Here is a 20,459-nt window from a genome sequence, read left to right as displayed (position 1 = left end):
TAGAGACCTAGGTCTAGCTCCAACATCGGCTTTGAAAGGACTATCGCGTTCTTGAAAGCGCTATCGGTTTCGGGCATTTCCTAATGTAAGGCTTTATTGATAGAAATAATACATTAATAATTAATAAATTAATGCTCAGGAAAATTTTGTAATCTTCTTTTAAGTCTAGATTTAAAAGCCTGGATCTATATCATTGGAATTATTCAATTGATAAAACATCATCTTACTCAGCAGTAGTGTATCGATAACTGAGTTATGTATTCAATTTAGAGTTGCTTTAAGTTTTTTGATAGACTTTCTAAGCTTTGCTTATATTTTTTAAGTAAATCTAATATAGATATCTAGACTATATCTTAAGAATTTTAAACAAGATACAAGATAATGAAGATACCAATAAATAACAGATTATAACTTGATACAATGTCACAATCACGAGTTTGATCCCTTGTTATGAACATACAGGGAGTCGAAAACCATGTCTGTATGGAGCACAGTTTGGTATTGGATTTGATTTGAAGTTGTTGAATGGAGGTTCTGACTTTTAGCGCTGCGAAGTTTTAAATTGATCCATCGGCAGCACAAAGTCATTTGAATGTAGAAGATGTGGCTCTGACAGTGACGCTAATAAAAACGCAACTAAAGGAACAACTAACTTGTGGTGATTAAGTCCGTGGATCTACTAGGATCAACTTCTAACTTTGAGATATTGAGTTGGCAACAGTGATCTTTCAATTGAGTGTCCTTGACATTACTTATTCCAACTATTCATTTCAAAACGCTCAAAATCTCTTCTTTAAAGTTTATACTTTTTTTTTTCTACAAGATCCAAACTATTACCTTGACATTGGCTCACATTGCTGCTGCCTGTTCGTTTTTTTGTTTTTGTTTCTTTGTGTGTGTGTGTGTGTGTGTGTTTGTGACTGCATTTTAGTTCGTAAATAATGTAAGTCGGATCTTAAAAATTATAACGTTAATCAAGAGCGGATAACTGTGTTTAATCCCAAATGAAAATAAAAAAAAAAAAGATACAAAATCCTACGTGTCTGCATTTGTATTAGCATAATCGGGCACATAAATTGAAACATCCAAATTATTTACATATGAGTAATATTTAAGTGATTGCGCACGAAACTGCCAATGCATATATACCAAAATGTATACAAGGGTAGATTTAAATGAAAGCCGTACAAGGTATGGCCCAGGTCAGTGTTTACACGACTAGCTAGAGTAGTTGCAGAGGCTGAAACAGAGTCTTAATGTGCCACTGTAAGCACGCCTATGTATCTAACAGCTAAATCATCTGCTTAAATTTCTACCTGTCCGCCAACTGCCTGTTCGTGTTGTATGCTCTTTGGACTGTCGACCAGATGGTTTTAAGTTCGAAACCTGCTCGCTGCCATCCCATTACGTCTTTATTTTTGATGGTACATCCTATACGTATTCAATAGGTCAACTGCAAACATGCATGGAAACCAAACTAAAATTAGATACATGTGAATAATATATACTCTCAAATCTACGGTATATTCTGCATGTCTGAATGTACACAAACACACACACACACATTAACGCAAGTTCCACCTACACTGTCTATACGATGTTCTGTTTGCTTTAAAAATGGATTGCAGACTCTTGGAATGAACTAATTCATTATTAAACATGTTTTTTTTTCTTCCAAGTAGAAACATTGCTAGAAGACGAAAACAAAGCAGAACAAAGCACAAACCAAGTTCCTCTACACTCTTATCACGTGTTATCAACTAGCCAACCTACCAAAAAGCTCTCTTCATTATGTATAGAAGTATTGAGGATTCTCGTCACCAGGCAGCTAAAGCACGGGTAGATAATGCAACACCAAAGTGAATAGCTCATTACTTGTTTTATCCACTCACAGAACATAGACACAGGTCTAAGTCGAACAAACCATTAGAGAAGAAAACACGGGGGGAAGGGGGTGTACACCTTATCGACCGGACTGGCACACACACAGCCCGTCTGGCTGGTCCACAGTTCACATAATAGAAAGACTACACTCCGAGACGAGAAAGAGAGAGAGAGAGAGAGAGAGACCATAAGTAGGATAAAGACAATGGGAGAGTAATGGTGTAGAGGAACAGAACGTTTTAGTGATGGGATGCGAAAGAATAAAGACAAAACTAGTCAAGGGATCAGGATAGAAAAGGGCTAGTCTGAGGATAGTTTTATACAAGGATACAGAGAAATCTTGTCTAAGGCTCTGGATATTTAAGGATATATAGGGAACTTGTCTAAGGCTCTAGATATGAAATGATATATAAGGAATTTGTCTTAGTTTCTTCATATGAAAGGATATATAGGGAACTTAGTCTCTGGATATGATAGCATATATAGGGAACTTGTCTAAGGCTCTAGATATGAAAGGATATATAGGGAACTTGTCTAAGGCTCTTGTTATGAAAGGATACATAGGGAACTTGTCTAAGGCTCTTGTTATGAAAGGATATATAGGGAACTTAGTCTCTGGATATGATAGCATATATAGGGAACTTGTCTAAGGCTCTAGATATGAAAGGATATATAGGGAACTTGTCTAAGGCTCTTGTTATGAATGGATACATAGGGAACTTGTGTAAGGCTCTGGATATGAAAGGTATTAAAGATAGATCATCTCGAAAGCTCGGGATATGAAAAGATATGTCAAAACTGTTTCTAAAAGAGACAGGGGTAGGTAATCATGAAGAAAGGTTAAACTATCTTGAAGTGCTACTGTTTTCTATTTTGAGAAAGCAGTTGAAAGAAGATATCCTTTTTATCCTGGTCACATTAAGGAGATAATGGGGACAATAGTATGCAAACATAATAAGAACGTGAAATGTCTTTCTGGACATTTTTGGTTTAATAAGGAGTTATTTCCCATGGGTCTCTAATCATTTTGAAGGGTAAGAAGAAATGCCAATATTTCCTATTCTAATCAAATGGACAATTATATTTAAAGAAACAAAACCATTATCTAGCTAAATTATAATGCATACAAAAATAGTAAAAAGTGTTTTCTTCAGTCATAATGCAATAGATAACACATGAACAGATGAACAGATTAATTCCTTAAAAGAAATGCTTCAAGAAAGTAAATGAAAGTTTCTTTGAAAGACATTACAACGGACACAATATATACATATATACATATACATAAGTTTAATGCTCAAAATTATGTCAAGAAAAAAAATCCAAACACTGGATACTGATTGACTTCTAGAACTGAGATATTGACGCCAAAAAGAACACGTAGTTGTCAACAAAGAACAAGTGAACATCAAGAAAGAACATCGTAAATAAGAACATCGTAAACAACACTTGAATATCAAAAATAATCATTATTTCGCTTTCTACTGCCTCACTTGTTTTAGATCTCCCTCGTCCATTAGCTTCCATCTGTTCGCCAGTAAATAAACTGAGTGCCATTTAAGTTTGTTACTACTGAAACAAATCATTACAATATGAAACAGATGGTCAAGAGTATTTAACGTGGGACTTGACGTGACAAACATCCAGCAGTGGGAACTTCGCGTGACACATGTCCAGCACAGATCACCCCAATTTTCCCTCTTTTAAAAGTGACCATGGGGAAAGCGGGAACAAGACTGTACCGCAAGTGATAATAATTCAGGCCCCATAGGATTTATTTTATTACACCAGCTGCTAGAAATTTATTGAAACTGTCCATTAGGTGGTCATGTAGTTGGTCATCTCAACTACGACATTACGTAAACACGTTACGTAGGCATGAGACTTAAAAGTGCAGTGGTCACGTGGGCTGTGACGGTGGGTTGTGACATAGTTGACTGTGTGAGTTGTGACATAGTAGACTGTGTGAGTTGTGACATAGTAGACTGTGTGGGTTGTGACATAGTAGACTGTGTGAGTTGTGACATAGTAGACTGTGTGGGTTGTGAAATAGTAGACTGTGTGAGTTGTGACATAGTAGACTGTGTGCCTTGTGACATAGTAGACTGTGTGCCTTGTGACATAGTAGACTGTGTGAGTTGTGACATAGTAGACTGTGTGAGTTGTGACATAGTAGACTGTGTGAGTTGTGACATAGTAGACTGTGTGGGTTGTGACATAGTAGACTGTGTGAGTTGTGACATAGTAGACTGTGTGAGTTGTGACATAGTAGACTGTGTGCCTTGTGACATAGTAGACTGTGTGAGTTGTGACATAGTAGACTGTGTGAGTTGTGACATAGTAGACTGTGTGCCTTGTGACATAGTAGACTGTGTGCCTTGTGACATAGTAGACTGTGTGCCTTGTGACATAGTAGACTGTGTGGGTTGTGACATAGTAGACTGTGTGCCTTGTGACTTAGTAGACTGTGTGAATTGTTACATAGTAGACTGTGTGGGTTGTGACATAGTAGAATGTGTGCCTTGTGACATAGTATACTGTGTGGGTTGTGACATAGTAGACTGTGTGAGTTGTGACATAGTAGACTGTGTGGGTTGTGACATAGTAGACTGTGTGAGTTGTGACATAGTAGACTGTGTGGGTTGTGACATAGTAGACTGTGTGAGTTGTGACATAGTAGACTGTGTGCCTTGTGACATAGTAGACTGTGTGGGTTGTGACATAGTAGACTGTGTGAGTTGTGACATAGTAGACGGTGTGGGTTGTGACATAGTAGACTGTGTGAGTTGTAACATAGTAGACTGTGTGCCTTGTGACATAGTAGACTGTGTGGGTTGTGACATAGTAGACTGTGTGAGTTGTGACATAGTAGACTGTGTGCCTTGTGACATAGTAGACTGTGTGGGTTGTGACATAGTAGACTGTGTGAGTTGTGACATAGTAGACTGTGTGAGTTGTGACATAGTAGACTGTGTGAGTTGTAACATAGTAGACTGTGTGCCTTGTGACATAGTAGACTGTGTGGGTTGTGACATAGTAGACTGTGTGAGTTGTGACATAGTAGACTGTGTGCCTTGTGACATAGTAGACTGTGTGAGTTGTGACATAGTAGACTGTGTGCCTTGTGACATAGTAGACTGTGTGAGTTGTAACATAGTAGACTGTGTGAGTTGTGACTTGTGACATAGTAGACTGTGTGCCTTGTGACATAGTAGACTGTGTGAGTTGTGACATAGTAGACTGTGTGCCTTGTGACATAGTAGACTGTGTGAGTTGTGACATAGTAGACTGTGTGGGTTGTGACATAGTAGACTGTGTGAGTTGTTACATAGTAGACTGTGTGGGTTGTGACATAGTAGACTGTGTGCCTTGTGACATAGTAGACTGTGTGGGTTGTGACATAGTAGACTGTGTGCCTTGTGACATAGTAGACTGTGTGAGTTGTGACATAGTAGACTGTGTGAGTTGTGACATAGTAGACTGTGTGGGTTGTGACAAAGTAGACTGTGGGGGTTGTGACATAGTAGACTGTGTGAGTTGTGACATAGTAGACTGTGTGAGTTGTGACATAGTAGACTGTGTGCCTTGTGACATAGTAGACTGTGTGCCTTGTGACATAGTAGACTGTGTGAGTTGTGACATAGTAGACTGTGTGAGTTGTGACATAGTAGACTGTGTGAGTTGTGACATAGTAGACTGTGTGAGTTGTGACATAGTAGACTGTGTGGGTTGTGACGCAGTAGACTGTGTGAGTTGTTACATAGTAGACTGTGTGCCTTGTGACATAGTAAACTGTGTGAGTTGTGACACAGTAGACTGTGTGAGTTGTGACATAGTAGACTGTGTGGGTTGTGACATAGTAGACTGTGTGAGTTGTGACATAGTAGACTGTGTGCCTTGTGACATAGTAGACTGTGTGAGTTGTGACATAGTAGACTGTGTGGGTTGTGACATAGTAGACTGTGTGAGTTGTGACATAGTTGACTGTGTGGGTTGTGACATAGTAGACTGTGTGAGTTGTGACATAGTAGACTGTGTGAGTTGTGACTTAGTAGACTGTGTGAGTTGTGACATAGTAGATTGTGTGCCTTGTGACATAGTAAACTGTGTGAGTTGTGACACAGTAGACTGTGTGAGTTGTGACATAGTAGACTGTGTGGGTTGTGACATAGTAGACTGTGTGAGTTGTGACATAGTAGACTGTGTGCCTTGTGACATAGTAGACTGTGTGCCTTGTGACATAGTAGACTGTGTGGGTTGTGACATAGTAGACTGTGTGGGTTGTGACATAGTAGACTGTGTGGTTTGTGACTGGAGTGGTTGTTGATGTGTGGACTATAATGGCTTTCTTCTTATGCTAATTCTATACACAACTTGGAAGCTATAGCATAGAAATGTAATGCTTTGAGATTTGGTGTGGGTAATGAAGTTGTATGTAAAACAGAATGGATTATAACAAACAATAAGATGACCTTTGGTACGACCGGAGAGGCCTTAAAATATCGAAATTACAACAATAAGATGACATTTGGTACAGCTGGGGGGCCCTTAAAATACCGAAATAAAAAATTATTCAACGAAATTCGAACCCAAACTCTAATGGATACTGATAACATTTCGAGACAAATAGCAGGTGGTCATTGTGCACATTACACCCTGGTTAGAATTCGTTCACAGAAACAGAAGACCTTTACATCAACTGCCCTATAGATCGAAAGGTCTGAAAGGTTTATATTACTTTTTTTTTTAAACTTGGTATGGTCAGTAGTGTGGTCGGTGATAAAGGCAATGGTATATCCAGTGGATGCATATATGATATGTGCGCACTGGACTGTCGTCTCGATGGTCGCGGGTTCGAACTTAGCCCGCCCCCATTCCCTGTTGTCTTACGTCATATTTGGGCAAGGACGTAATTAAAATAAACTTCATTTCATTTCTGAACGTCTTAACACTTACACGTGGCCTGAGCACTTCTCGTTGATGTCATGACTTGCTGATGTCAAGACTTGTTGATGTCATGACTTGTTGATGTCATGACTTGTTGATGTCAAGACTTGTTGATGTCAAGACTTGATGATGTCAAGACTTTGTTGACTTCGACTGTTATAACCCAGAAGTGATATGAAGACGTGACTGGTCTCTGCATTTTCTTAAGAAGTTTGTGGTGGTGTTGTGACAATCAATATCTACAAGTGTCCGATGTGAACTTGGGGTGAACAGAACAATATGCTGTGTATAGCATGTACTATAGACTAATCTGTTTGTGGATCGACTCGGTAGCCAGGTGCCGTCACAAACCAATAGTCAATAGTTCAGGTTTTGGCTGACTAAGTATTTTTTCCATTGTTCTTTTTTTCTTCCCCCCCCCCCTCTCTCTCTCACTCTGTCTTCCTCGTCGGGAGTGTGCTATGTGCTCTGGGTTGTCGTTTCATTGACCTCGACGGTCCCTGGTTCGATCCCTGCATACCCCGCCGTCCAGCGTAAAGTTTCGATGTCAAACAAAACCTCCCTCCCCTCTTTCTTTGTCTTTCTCTAGTTTCTAAAAATAGATCTCTTACAATGTCAATAAGAAATAAAACAAAGAACCATAAGTTACTAATACAAAATCAAAACCTAATAAAATACTCAGAAAAACACAAAAATTCCATACGATAGGACTCGTTTTCCCTTGCGCCATTAGAGTATGGAAATGGAGTGTCTAAAACTTTCTATAATTAAAAGATAAAATTTTAAACAAAATGAGGAAGTTCGTGTTCTTGTGTAGTACGTCATTCACAACTCCGAGAAAAGTAAAAGATATATCCGAAAAATAACTTAATGTCCAAAATGGTGTCATAGTGGTCTCTTTGAGGTCCTTTTTTTGAGAATGTGAGATACGCGTGTGTTTGTGGGTATTGTAAAATATGAAAATAGCCGTCAAGGGCCGCCTTCGAGTTTTTGTGTTACAGAAATCTTCTATGCTTCTCTTTTTTCTTTTTTTTTTTGAGTATAAATAAATATTTATTAGCAGCAATGTAATTATATCCAAGAAAAAGACAGAGAGGAATGGAAAACGAGGGTCAAGAGATCTTGTGTAGTGCCCCAACGGTCCATCAAACTAAGGGATAGGTGAAGAAGTGGTGAAGTTGCCTCAAAGTTCTCTGTTACTTGAGCATAATGCATTAATTCCTTCATTAATCTAAAATTTAGAAAACGTTTTCACAAGAAAGAAAGCAGTATGTAACTTAAACACACAAGCACACACAGTCCGTATGTTATCCAGAGGCGTAGCAAAATGTCAGTGCGGGTGTTGAGAAGCATCAAACTTCACCCAAGTATGCATAAGTTCCAATTTTCCTGATCTAGATGTTCGAATACAGAAATTTTTGTTAGCAAGAAAGCACGTAGGATTTATTTGTAATATCTTTTGGTCCAGTTGCTATTTTGCATACTAGCAATACTCTAACAATGAATACATGTTATTTTGAGACAAAAATCAAGTCTTTTTGCAGTTTTATTTCGATTTTTTAAAGTCATCATGAGGAGCTACCTCACCAATCACCATATATACCTAGCTACGCCACTGCTGTTATTATACATGCACTCGTTAATACGAATAACATTTTTATTCTGCTTTCTCTCATTTCTTTTATGTAAGATTGCAAAATTACAATTTGTGACAGAGTTATGGTTCTTATCTAGGCATTTAAGTTTTAATTTTGGTGGTAGTAGAAAATCATGTAAATATTCTTAATCATTCAGGTTCCATTTGAAGAGCGTCTCTTGGCTGTCTGGAGGAAACAATACATAATGCAGACCAGCAGAGCCCAAAACAAGGCCACAAAAATAGCTGTCTAGCCGACTGCAGGGTGTTTGTTTACTGAGCCGCTCTGGACTTGTAAACAGAAGACAGAGCGATGAATTAACTCGTGATGTCATATGACGTGTCACTTCCAGGGGCGTAGAAAAAATAAGTGATCATTCAGAAGAAAATAAATACAGAATTTGGTTATCGCGTGTGCCATAACAAAAATATAAATGGAAAAAATGCTGTTACGTGAACTTAACAAAAAAAAAAGTATTTATAAAGATCTAGTGAAAGGGAGAGAAGCAACGAGACGCAACGGAGGGAATAAAGAGTGAAGGAATTTGGATGGATCAGCTGTGTATCGACCATGGCGGTCGGCTCTCTGGACAACAAGTTTCGAACATAGTATAATAAAGCCAGTGTTTTGATAAATCAAGGTGTAGATGGCCACAGAAGGATGGGAGTCGGTGTATCTTATTTTTTTGATTTGGGTATAAAAGAAAATACAATGTCATGAAAGGAATACTTTTAAAAAATGCAAACCTTACAGTCATAAATAACATGTAATTCTAACTCTAGAGCGTTACCAAGCTGTTAAGAAGGCTAAACCCGATTGATGTTTGAGGTAGTCTATATATAGAAATCTAGTACTATATAATACATTTAAATCCTGGTTTTAAAAATGGTCTGTGTACTAACAACAATCATTTGCATATTTCATTTTTGTTTAAAAGTAAGCGTTCGCTTTCAGAAAGCCAAACGTTGAGCACTGAGCAGGCGATGATAAAAATAGATATTTAATAGTGCTTTAGTTTTTGAGGTATAAAATTTACATACAGATGCATAGACAGATAACACAAAACAATTATTATCTGATTTTTAGCGGCCCCCGAAATGGGAAAAGACGCTATTCGTTTTGTGTGAAATGTCTGTCCGTCCGTCTGTCCGTCTGTCCATCCGTCCCGTTTAGATCTCGTAAACTAGAAATGATCGTGAAAATCCGACATCATAATATTTTAGACCATTCAAAGTTCTGGTGCAACGGCTACTTTTTTCTTTTCTAAAAGCGAAAAATTTAATTTTTTAAATCACTTATGCAAGCAGTTGTTGTTTTTTTTTTTTCATTTGTATTGCTAAGTAATGTAAGTGTAAGTTCTGTCTTACTAATGACTAAATTTACCAAAAAATAATGTTTACTTTTTTTTAAGAGAAAAAATCTATTTAGTATGCATAAAGGTTGGACATATTAATAAGTAGTTTTTCATATTATCGTGTGAACTGCAGTGCTGTAACGCAGATATTCAACTTTTTTTTTTTTTTTGAGGATTTGAATAAGACATTGACCCTTTACAAAACAATTAGATCAATTAGATATTCATTACAAGTCATCAGTTAGGCCAGGTTCTCATATAATTTCAAATTCAGTTTCAAATATCCTTTGGTCTGCTTGACCGCTGGGGCACCACAAAAGATCTGTCAACCTTCTTTCTCCATTCTTCTCTGTCATTTGTCTTTGATAGAATTTAATTCTGATGTTCTTCCTGAAAATATTGATACCTGCCTTTTTATCTGCCTAGGTGGACCACTTCGGGGTCCGATTTTGAGTTTGTGTTTCCACACAAACTGTCTTTGTAACCTTGCTTTTTTTTTGGTTCAATATGATGTATTTACTATTACATTCTACCGGCCGTCATTGTCTGATATTTCGATCCAGATTTATTCGCGAATTCTATTTGTATTCCTAGAAGAGCTAACTACAATGAGATTCGAGCCTCAGCCTACAAACAAGGTTCGTATATGCAATGAGATTCGATCCGTAGCCTACCAATAAGGCTTGTATATAAAGGAGATTCGATCCGTAGCCTACCAATAAGGCTTGTATTTAAAGGAGATTCGATCCGTAGCCTACCAATAAGGCTTGTATTTAAATGAGATTCGATCCGTAGCCTACCAACAAGTATTGTATATACAATGAGATTCGACCTTTAGCCTTCTAAACAAGGCTTGTATATACTATCTTGCTTTTATTATTCTACATGTTTTAGAGATACACTTGCGAGTGAATCAAAAGATTTTCTCGGCTTTCTGTGTGACAAGTATCCTAAGACAAACTAACCAATCAAATCCCTTCTAGCATTTGGTTCTTTTTTTTTCTTTTCGGTCACAAGAAAGATGAAGTCGGCGAGTGAGAGAAAAAAAAAACCCAGAACGTCAGCAAATGTAAATATTATCAGAATAAGCTTACCAAAAACTAGATCGAGCACAAGTCATGAAGCTAGGACTCTACCAACATTATTTCCCCACCATGCATGGCACTATTGATTGGCAGATATTTTCCCGAGTGCTTTTCCACAGAGAGTCCCGGTCAGTTAAATAGGAGTCAGAAGTTAGGTCTGGGCGGAGATAAACAGGTCGACAGTAGAGAGACTCTGACACTTTGTAGGGGGAAAATATCATTACCGTATTAGATGGTCGAAATATTAAAAACGAGTTCTTTGTATTAGTTTAGAGTTGTCTCCTCGTGCTCTGTGCTAAAAATAATACACAGGAAGTGATCGGCCATACTTTGAAATATGTTTGACATGTTTTGTTTTCAAAACGTGGATGACAGTTTAAAAGTCATGCTTAACCTTCGGCTAATTTTTGATTTTTCATTTCGAGAAAATTAAATCTAGTAGTAGTTACGTAATCATCTTCTTTTTTGAAGTAACGTCTGTATTATATAAGATAAAAGTTTATACATTTGGTTCAGTAAATTAACATTCTATTTTTATTCTATTGAAATAAATCTTAAATTAATATAATATAGCCATTTGTAAATTTCTTTTAATTTAAGTAATAAGTCGATGTTTACTTATGCATTTCTTCGACAGCGTCGAATCTTCTAAATTATAGAGATTCTGCAATACGTTTTTATATTCTTCCGATTACTATAGAATATAGATACTAAATAACTGTCAAAGGTTAGCTTTTTGATGTAACCGTAGTATAGAATACGGCAATTAGTTGACTTTTCAGCATGTAGAATCACATTTCTAAGTAATTTCGCTAGTACCACAAAATCATTTGTAGGCCTATTTTTGAGTTGGCAGCTGTGATCTTTCAAAATGACGTTGTTGTTATTGTTGAATTTCTTTCAAAATGTCTCACAATTTTCTCCCTCTATTCATTTCCTAATGTTTAACTTTCAGTTTCCAGTATGTCACAATAACTTTTCTTCATTACGCCTGTTTCTTCAATGTCCCTGTTACTGTATTTCATTACTCAAACAATCAAAATAGAACAAAAAATTATTATTTTTTTAAACAAAGATTATATTAAGTGTGGTTGTATAAATTTGGATAGTCATGTAATAAAATTTGTAATAGATCTAGACATGATCTAGACTAGATTAGAAATCTTTTTACCAATTGTTTTTGTTTTGTGCAATTTCATGCTATTATCTTTCTCAATACGCAATGATCCTAGACCAGTTGGAAAAGAAGGGGGGGGGGAAGAAGGAGGTATCTGGGTGATCGCTTTTTAAATATATTTATATAAAAAAGTAAGCGACGTGAATTCGAACTCGAGAGCTAAGGCCTTCGCAGCTTCCTCAGCCCAATAGGTAGCCTCTGTGCCAGGGAGGCTGCTCATGAAATTAGGTTTATAGTTACTTAATAGTTATTTACACATTATCCTTCTGCAAACAATAAAGGGGATTAATTTAACTTATACCATCTTATCAGTCAAGTAAAATGTCTTTCCCTTGTTCGAGATACAAAAAAAAAAATAATTAATTAGCAATAGTTAATTAATTGGCATGTAAAAGAAATAATTGTGCAAAATTTCAGCTTGATCTGAGATTGGGTGCGGAGTAACGTATAAAAACTTTATATCAGACAGACAGACAGACAGAGTGAGTTGATGTAAGATTTGTAAAAATGTAAACGCTGGCTGTCTAGTCATGTAGTATACGTCTACGGTGTCGTCGATGGTAGTGGATTCCAATTACCGCCCAACGCCATCCCCTGCCGTCTTGCAGGTGGTTTGGACTAGGATGTATGAATTCTTCTATTGTGATGGAACGCCAGAAACCTGTCAATCAATCAAACCTTTTCTTATCAAATCAAGATATATACAAAACAAAATATATTAAAAAATTCAAAAAAAAAAAGAAACATTCCTAAAGGGGAAGAACTCTGCCCTCAAAACTATATCTATTAATAATGTACAAGTTATTTCCCTTATTTGATATCAAACAAGATAATTAATTACCAATAATTAATTGACTAATTTAGTATTTTATTTATTGATTTATGTTTTGTTAGGTACAATAAAAAATTGTTTAAAGTCTCAACTTGATCGGAGATTACGTTAGTGAGATATAGCGTTAACAATTATTTAGGGGAACTAAACCCAACAAATTTGACCATATTTGTGAATACTGAAGTATTAGTTTCCTTTGTTGGTATCCAACAAAATAATTAATTACCAGTAATTAATTGTCTAATTGGTTACTTTTGTTATTGATTCATATCTTGTCGATGTCAATGAATCATTGTGCGAAGTTTCAATTTGATACGAGAATGAGTGAGGAAGAAATAACAAGTACTAACTTTTACCAGACAGACAAACAGACAGACAGAGTTGATTTTAAGCTTTTTAACAAATTGCAGATAGATGTGCTTAAAATGTATCGTGCAGATCCCCAGTTCAAGCCGCTTTCATCTATTTCACAGATGTATGCTCCAGAAGAAGACTACCGTGTCATTCCATTGTATACATACGAGCATTAAATCAATAGAAGAATCGATTGCAAACATTTTTACGGGAATAACTTCCTTCACAAATTAAAAATAATGTTTTTATTAGATATAATTTTTTGTTCAATCTGTTTTTATTCTAAGCTCCACGTTTGTCTTCAGTGTCTCAAGTTTTAATGAGAATGTAAAGAAGTATTGTGCTCCATAATGCAGCTAGGGAGGTCTGCAGGGGGAGGGAGGGGGTTAGAATCAGGTCTTATTGGAAGCATTCAAGACAGGGGAACCAAAAAGTCACTTCTGATGTGGCTTAGAGCGAGACACATCGTTATAGCAGGCCTCGACACTATCCTGCGACGTCGCATACTGTGGGCAGTTTTCACCAATAGGTCGTTCCCACGTCATAGGTGGTAACTTCAAAAGCTCTACCACTCGGCCACCAAGTACAATGATTCTATTTGTGTAAATTATATTTATTTGATTAATTTATTAATTAAATTAATTAATTATATTATTTTTAAAACATCCGTGACGTCAGAATGTTTCTCGCCGGGCGCAAACAGTCTCAGTGCTCGCGGAAATCAAGTTGATGTTAAGAATGATTATAGGCCTACAATAATTGAATTGTGTATTTGTTCACTTCTGAATGAAATTACTTGTCTAAATCAGATCATATGGCTGAATCAAATGACTGAATCAAATCCTATGCCTAAATCAAATCAGATGCCTAAGTCAAATCAGATGCCTAAGTCAAATCCTATCTATCAATCCCATTGGCACTACAACACATGGAGGGCTTTCGCCTGCTACAACACATTCCTTCATTCAGACATCTTCTGGGCCTTTCCTCTCCACGCCCAAACCCCAAGATGTTGTAGATCAGCCTCCACATCATCAATCCATCGCATTCGGGGTCTGCCATTGAGTTGCACGCCTTTTGCTTTTGCCGGTATACAAGTTTTGCTCCTCTGTTCTCTGACATTCTTTCAAGGTGACCTGCCCAGCGCAGTCTGTTCTCTGACATTCTTTCAAGGTGACCTGCCCAGCGCAGTCTGTTCTCTGACATTCTTTCAAGGTGACCTGCCCAGCGCAGTCTGTTCTCTGACATTCATTCAAGGTGACCTGCCCAGCGCAGTCAGTTCTCTGACATTCAGTCAAGGTGACCTGCCCAGCGCAGTCTGTTCTCTGACATTCATTCAAGGTGACCTGCCCAGCGCAGTCAGTTCTCTGACATTCTTTCAAGGTGACCTGCCCAGCGCAGTCTGTTCTCTGACATTCATTCAAGGTGACCTGCCCAGCGCAGTCTGTTCTCTGACATTCTTTCAAGGTGACCTGCCCAGCGCAGTCTGTTCTCTGACATTCTTTCAAGGTGACCTGCCCAGCGCAGTCTGTTCTCTGACATTCTTTCAAGGTGACCTGCCCAGCGCAGTCTGTTCTCTGACATTCTTTCAAGGTGACCTCCCCAGCGCAGTCTGTTCTCTGACATTCCTTCAAGGTGACCTGCCCAGCGCAGTCAGTTCTCTGACATTCCTTCAAGGTGACCTGCCCAGCGCAGTCAGTTCTCTGACATTCTTTCAAGGTGACCTGCCCAGCGCAGTCTGTTCTCTGACATTCTTTCAAGGTGACCTGCCCAGCGCAGTCAGTTCTCTGACATTCTTTCAAGGTGACCTGCCCAGCGCAGTCAGTTCTCTGACATTCTTTCAAGGTGACTTGCCCAGCGCAGTCAGTTCTCTGACATTCTTTCAAGGTGACCTGCCCAGCGCAGTCAGTTCTCTGACATTCTTTCAAGGTGACCTGCCGAGCGCAGTCAGTTCTCTGACATTCTTTCAAGGTGACCTGCCCAGCGCAGTCAGTTCTTTTTTTTTCTGTTATTATCGGTGGGTCTTCGTACAATCTCATGGTTAGTGTGTCCTCCACCCTGTTTCATCAAATCCTATGCCTGAATCAAATCCTGTCTACTAAATAAAATAACATGTCTGAATCAAGAACACAGAAATCTGAATCGTTCTCTCACATTTTTTGGTTGCTCTCTAAGAAATAGTTGTGTCTTTGGAGTATCATCCATCACACAGCACAAGTGATGTGCACATCACACTCAGCGAACCAACATCTCACACTGTCTCACACTGTCTCACACAGCGCCTACTTCTAATCGATGGCTTTTAATCTCAGTTTTGTGTTTGATTTCAAGCAAAGAAAAATCAAAGTGGAGGAAATAGAGGTTTTCATGTCACATTCACATCCTGTACAACTGAATTCTGGGGGAAGTTTTTGGGTAAATCTTTGCTTTCGTATGTTGTTTTTTTTGTCTAAGTTTTTTTTACAACCTTTCCTCTCCCCCCCCCCCCTTTTTTGAACCAATTTCATCAGCAGCAACTAAACACATTGAAATTGTGTAAAGTTCTCACTAAATTTTAGGGAGATGAAAGGGGCAGGGCTAGGTGCAGGGGAGAAAGGAATGGGATGTGCTACTAAACTGAATTAACTCTTTCTCTCCGTAATTATTTACCACATTCTGGTGGAATCAACGTTGGTATCGTCAGTTAGGAGAGAAATAGTTAAAGATTAGGAATTAAATGTAATATTTAAATTATTATTATTATAATATTATTATATTAGTCTCGAATGAATTCCGTGCAATATACTTGCAAATTTAAACCATCATTAGTCATGGGATACCTCATGACAAGCTTTTTTATCATTGCAATTATTTTTCCAAAGCTTATATCAACTCACTCTGTCTGTCTGTCTGTCTGTCTGGTCAAAAGTTTGAGCACGTTATTTCTCCGACACCCGATCTTGGATCAAACTGAAATTTTGCACAATTATTTCTTTTTCGGCCCAAGTAGACGTAAACCACGAGTTCGAATTCAGCTCGTTCCCGCCTTTTTATTGTTCTTCTTTTTATTATTATTTGTAAATGCTTCTGAAAAAACAATTACGGTAAAACCCTCCCAGATATATGGTGTCATACGTCCATTTTGTATGTATCTGTGTGTGTGCGTGTGTGTGTGTCATCTTGTCATAAACGTTGTCATAGTTTTATTGGATGTCAAGAAATAATTTCTACTTAAAAGTAAGGTTTTTACTTTTTGAAGCAGTTTGTCAATGTTTTAGTGTTACAGTTTCTTTACAATACAGACGAATAAAAAAAAAATACATTAGTCTATCTGGGTGGCTGGCTGGTCGTATGGTTAGAGCGCCAAATAGTCGCCATGGTTCCGGGTTTGAGTCCTGTCCTTTGTCATCTTCTGCTGTCCTGTGATGGTTTAGGACTTTAATTTGTAATCGTCTTTCTTTAACTATGAAGAAATGTCCTAACCTTTTTTAAACTAACAAAACTTACATGTACACAATAGTACATATACACACGACATTCATGTACACACAGTCATAACACACTTGTACACTTAGACATACCATAAGTGTACACAGTCATAATATAGGCCTACATGTACACATAGACACAGCTAATGTGTATACATAAGACACAAGGTCTTACAAAAGAATCCAATCAGAGTAGTGATAGCTTTAGATACAAAAGATGGGTGATCTACAAACACCTAACTGTCATTAGTCCAAGAAATTTTGACTACAAATATTTTGACTCACCAAAGCTTCACAAATATTTTACAGAAGTCCATTAACACGGACACTAACAACATCTCTAGCGACTACAGCTTCAACTTACGGTCCCAACCCATGAAGCATATGTCTATCAACTGTATGTACACTACCCGCTGTTTATTCCCAGATATACAATATGTGCGTGAGTGTGTGTGTGTGAGTGTGTGTGGGTTTGATTTGTTTTGAGCACGGAGTGTCCAGACGATAATAAAAGGAAAAAGAAAGATTTCCGCACGATTTAACACAACAATGACGTCATCGGAAATTGGAAAAGGCTAGAAGGAAGTATTCTATGAGGTCAAGTCAGAATGGACATTGATATTACCAGGACAAATATAATACGCGCGCGCACTCACTTAGATACCGAATATCTGTTGACTTATTAAATACGTCTCAGAGTTGTATCAAACATATTTGATTGTTATAATAGAACAAAATGACTTTTTTTTTCACTAAATTGCAATTTTTACTTCTTACATCATCTTTCACACATATTTATGACTTTTATTCTACATGCCAACGTTAATACAGTATTTGTAGGAGATTTCTATAACAGAAACACTGTTTTAATCAAGAAGCCATTTTTACAAGTTCAACTCACTAAGCCTGTCTGTTTATTTGGTACAAATCTTGTACACGTTATTTTCCATTCTCGGATCAAGTCTAAACTTTGAACGTTTAGACACTGTTAATGACAACACATGAATCAATATAAAAAATTAATTTATTAGTTATTTAATTAGTGGCAATTAAATAGATCAATCTTATATGGAAAAGGGGGATAATCAGTTTTGATAGATACGACTGTAATTTAGTAGGTAAAATAACTCTGTTGGTTCTGTCCTGCGTGTCTGTCCGTCAGTCACGACTAGATATCAAAAACGAAAAAGCGCTAATGAAAATCGGCTTTCGGCATCGTCTTGTTTTGCTTTAATTTGATACATCGGCTACTTTTGTCTTGCTCTGAATTGATACATCGGCTACTTTTGTCTTGCTCTGAATTGATACATCGGCTACTTTTGTCTTGCTTTAATTTGATACATCGGCTACTTTTGTCTTGCTCTGAATTGATACATCGGCTACTTTTGTCTTCCTGTCAATTGATACATCGGCTACTTTTGTCTTGCTCTGAATTGATACATCGGCTACTTTTGTCTTGCTCTGAATTGATACATCGGCTACTTTTGTCTTGCTTTAATTTGATACAACGGCTACTTTTGTCTTGCTCTGAATTGATACATCGGCTACTTCTGTCTTCCTGTCAATTGATACATTGGCTACTTTTGTCTTGCTCTGAATTGATACATCGGCTACTTTTGTCTTGCTCTGAATTGATACATCGGCTACTTTTGTCTTGCTCTGAATTGATACATCGGTTACTTTTGTCTTGCTCTGAATTGATACATCGGCTACTTTTGTCTTGCTCTGAATTGATACATCGGTTACTTTTGTCTTGCTCTGAATTGATACATCGGCTACTTTTGTCTTCCTGTCAATTGATACATCGGCTACTTTTGTCTTGCTCTGAATTGATACATCGGCTACTTTTGTCTTGCTCTGAATTGATACATCGGTTACTTTTGTCTTGCTCTGAATTGATACATCGGCTACTTTTGTCTTGCTCTGAATTGATACATCGGCTACCTTTGTCTTGCTCTGAATTGATACATCGGCTACTTTTGTCTTGCTCTGAATTGATACATCGGCTACTTTTGTCTTGCTCTGAATTGATACATCGGCTACCTTTGTCTTGCTTTAAATTGATACATCGGCTACTTTTGTCTTGCTTTAAATTGATACATCGGCTACTTTTGTCTTGCTCTGAATTGATACATCGGCTACCTTTGTCTTGCTCTGAATTGATACATCGGCTACTTTTGTCTTCCTGTCAATTGATACATCGGCTACTTTTGTCTTGCTCTGAATTGATACATCGGCTACTTTTGTCTTGCTCTGAATTGATACATCGGCTACTTTTGTCTTGCTTTAATTTGATACATCGGCTACTTTTGTCTTGCTCTGAATTGATACATCGGCTACTTTTGTCTTGCTTTAATTTGATACATCGGCTACTTTTGTCTTCCTGTCAATTGATACATCGGCTACTTTTGTCTTGCTCTGAATTGATACATCGGCTACTTTTGTCTTGCTCTGAATTGATACATCGGCTACTTTTGTCTTGCTTTAATTTGATACATCGGCTACTTTTGTCTTGCTCTGAATTGATACATCGGCTACTTTTGTCTTCCTGTCAATTGATACATCGGCTACTTTTGTCTTGCTCTGAATTGATACATCGGCTACTTTTGTCTTGCTCTGAATTGATACATCGGCTACTTTTGTCTTGCTTTAATTTGATACATCGGCTACTTTTGTCTTGCTCTGAATTGATACATCGGCTACTTCTGTCTTCCTATCAATTGATACATCGGCTACTTTTGTCTTGCTCTGAATTGATACATCGGCTACTTTTGTCTTGCTCTGAATTTATACATCGGCTACTTTTGTCTTGCTCTGAATTGATACATCGGTTACTTTTGTCTTCCTGTCAATTGATACATCGGCTACTTTTGTCTTGCTCTGAATTGATACATCGGTTACTTTTGTCTTGCTCTGAATTGATACATCGGCTACTTTTGTCTTCCTGTCAATTGATACATCGGCTACTTTTGTCTTGCTCTGAATTGATACATCGGCTACTTTTGTCTTGCTCTGAATTGATACATCGGTTACTTTTGTCTTGCTCTGAATTGATACATCGGCTACTTTTGTCTTGCTCTGAATTGATACATCGGCTACCTTTGTCTTGCTCTGAATTGATACATCGGCTACTTTTGTCTTGCTCTGAATTGATACATCGGCTACTTTTGTCTTCCTTTCAATTGATACATCGGCTACCTTTGTCTTGCTTTAAATTGATACATCGGCTACTTTTGTCTTCCTGTCAATTGATACATCGGCTACTTTTGTCTTCCTGTCAATTGATACATCGGCTACTTTTGTCTTCCTGTCAATTGATACATCGGCTACTTTTGTCTTCCTGTCAATTGATACATCGGCTACTTTTGTCTTCCTGTCAATTGATACATCGGCTACTTTTGTCTTCCTGTCAATTGATACATCGGCTACTTTTGTCTTCCTGTCAATTGATACATTGCCTTTTTTTTTTAAAGGTGACAACATAAAAGCATTTTTTAAACATAATTCAAAGTGTCGATCGTGTAAAGTCGATCTGGTTTAGGTGAAAGTGTGCAACACAACGTGTAAACTAATCCCCATGGCCCGCCTACGAGTTTGTGTATCACAAACTCCACTTATTTATTCTGTTGATATATTTGTGTAGTGGAACATGAAATAACATGGACTGGACACGTTGTAGTTTTCTATTTTATTTCAATGAAAAGGTCTACAGATTACTTGAA

The 20,459-nt window shown here is 37.5% G+C and overlaps 1 protein-coding gene across 9 annotated transcripts in view; it reads right to left on the bottom strand.

Moving 5' to 3' along the window:
* LOC106073711 (protein unc-13 homolog B-like) overlaps positions 1-20,459 on the bottom strand; it is a 370,504-nt gene that overhangs the window by 273,997 nt on the left and 76,048 nt on the right. For 4 of the 9 annotated variants that reach the window (XM_056008461.1, XM_056008512.1, XM_056008467.1 and 1 more), the window contains exon 1: positions 1,774-1,938. The exons of 2 other annotated variants lie outside the window; for them this stretch is intronic. The gene's annotated coding sequence lies outside the window, so the exon portion shown is untranslated. Of the gene's footprint in view, positions 1-1,773; positions 1,941-20,459 lie in introns of those variants that run through there. 3 more of the 9 variants (XR_008774442.1, XM_056008569.1, XM_056008476.1) reach the window with 2 other exon arrangements.

This window comes from Biomphalaria glabrata, chromosome 1 (genome assembly GCF_947242115.1).
Source record: "Biomphalaria glabrata chromosome 1, xgBioGlab47.1, whole genome shotgun sequence".
Taxonomy (NCBI): Eukaryota; Metazoa; Mollusca; class Gastropoda; family Planorbidae; genus Biomphalaria; species Biomphalaria glabrata.
The sequence above is the reverse complement of the archived record's forward strand: the minus strand, read 5'-3'. Positions and strand labels throughout refer to the sequence as shown.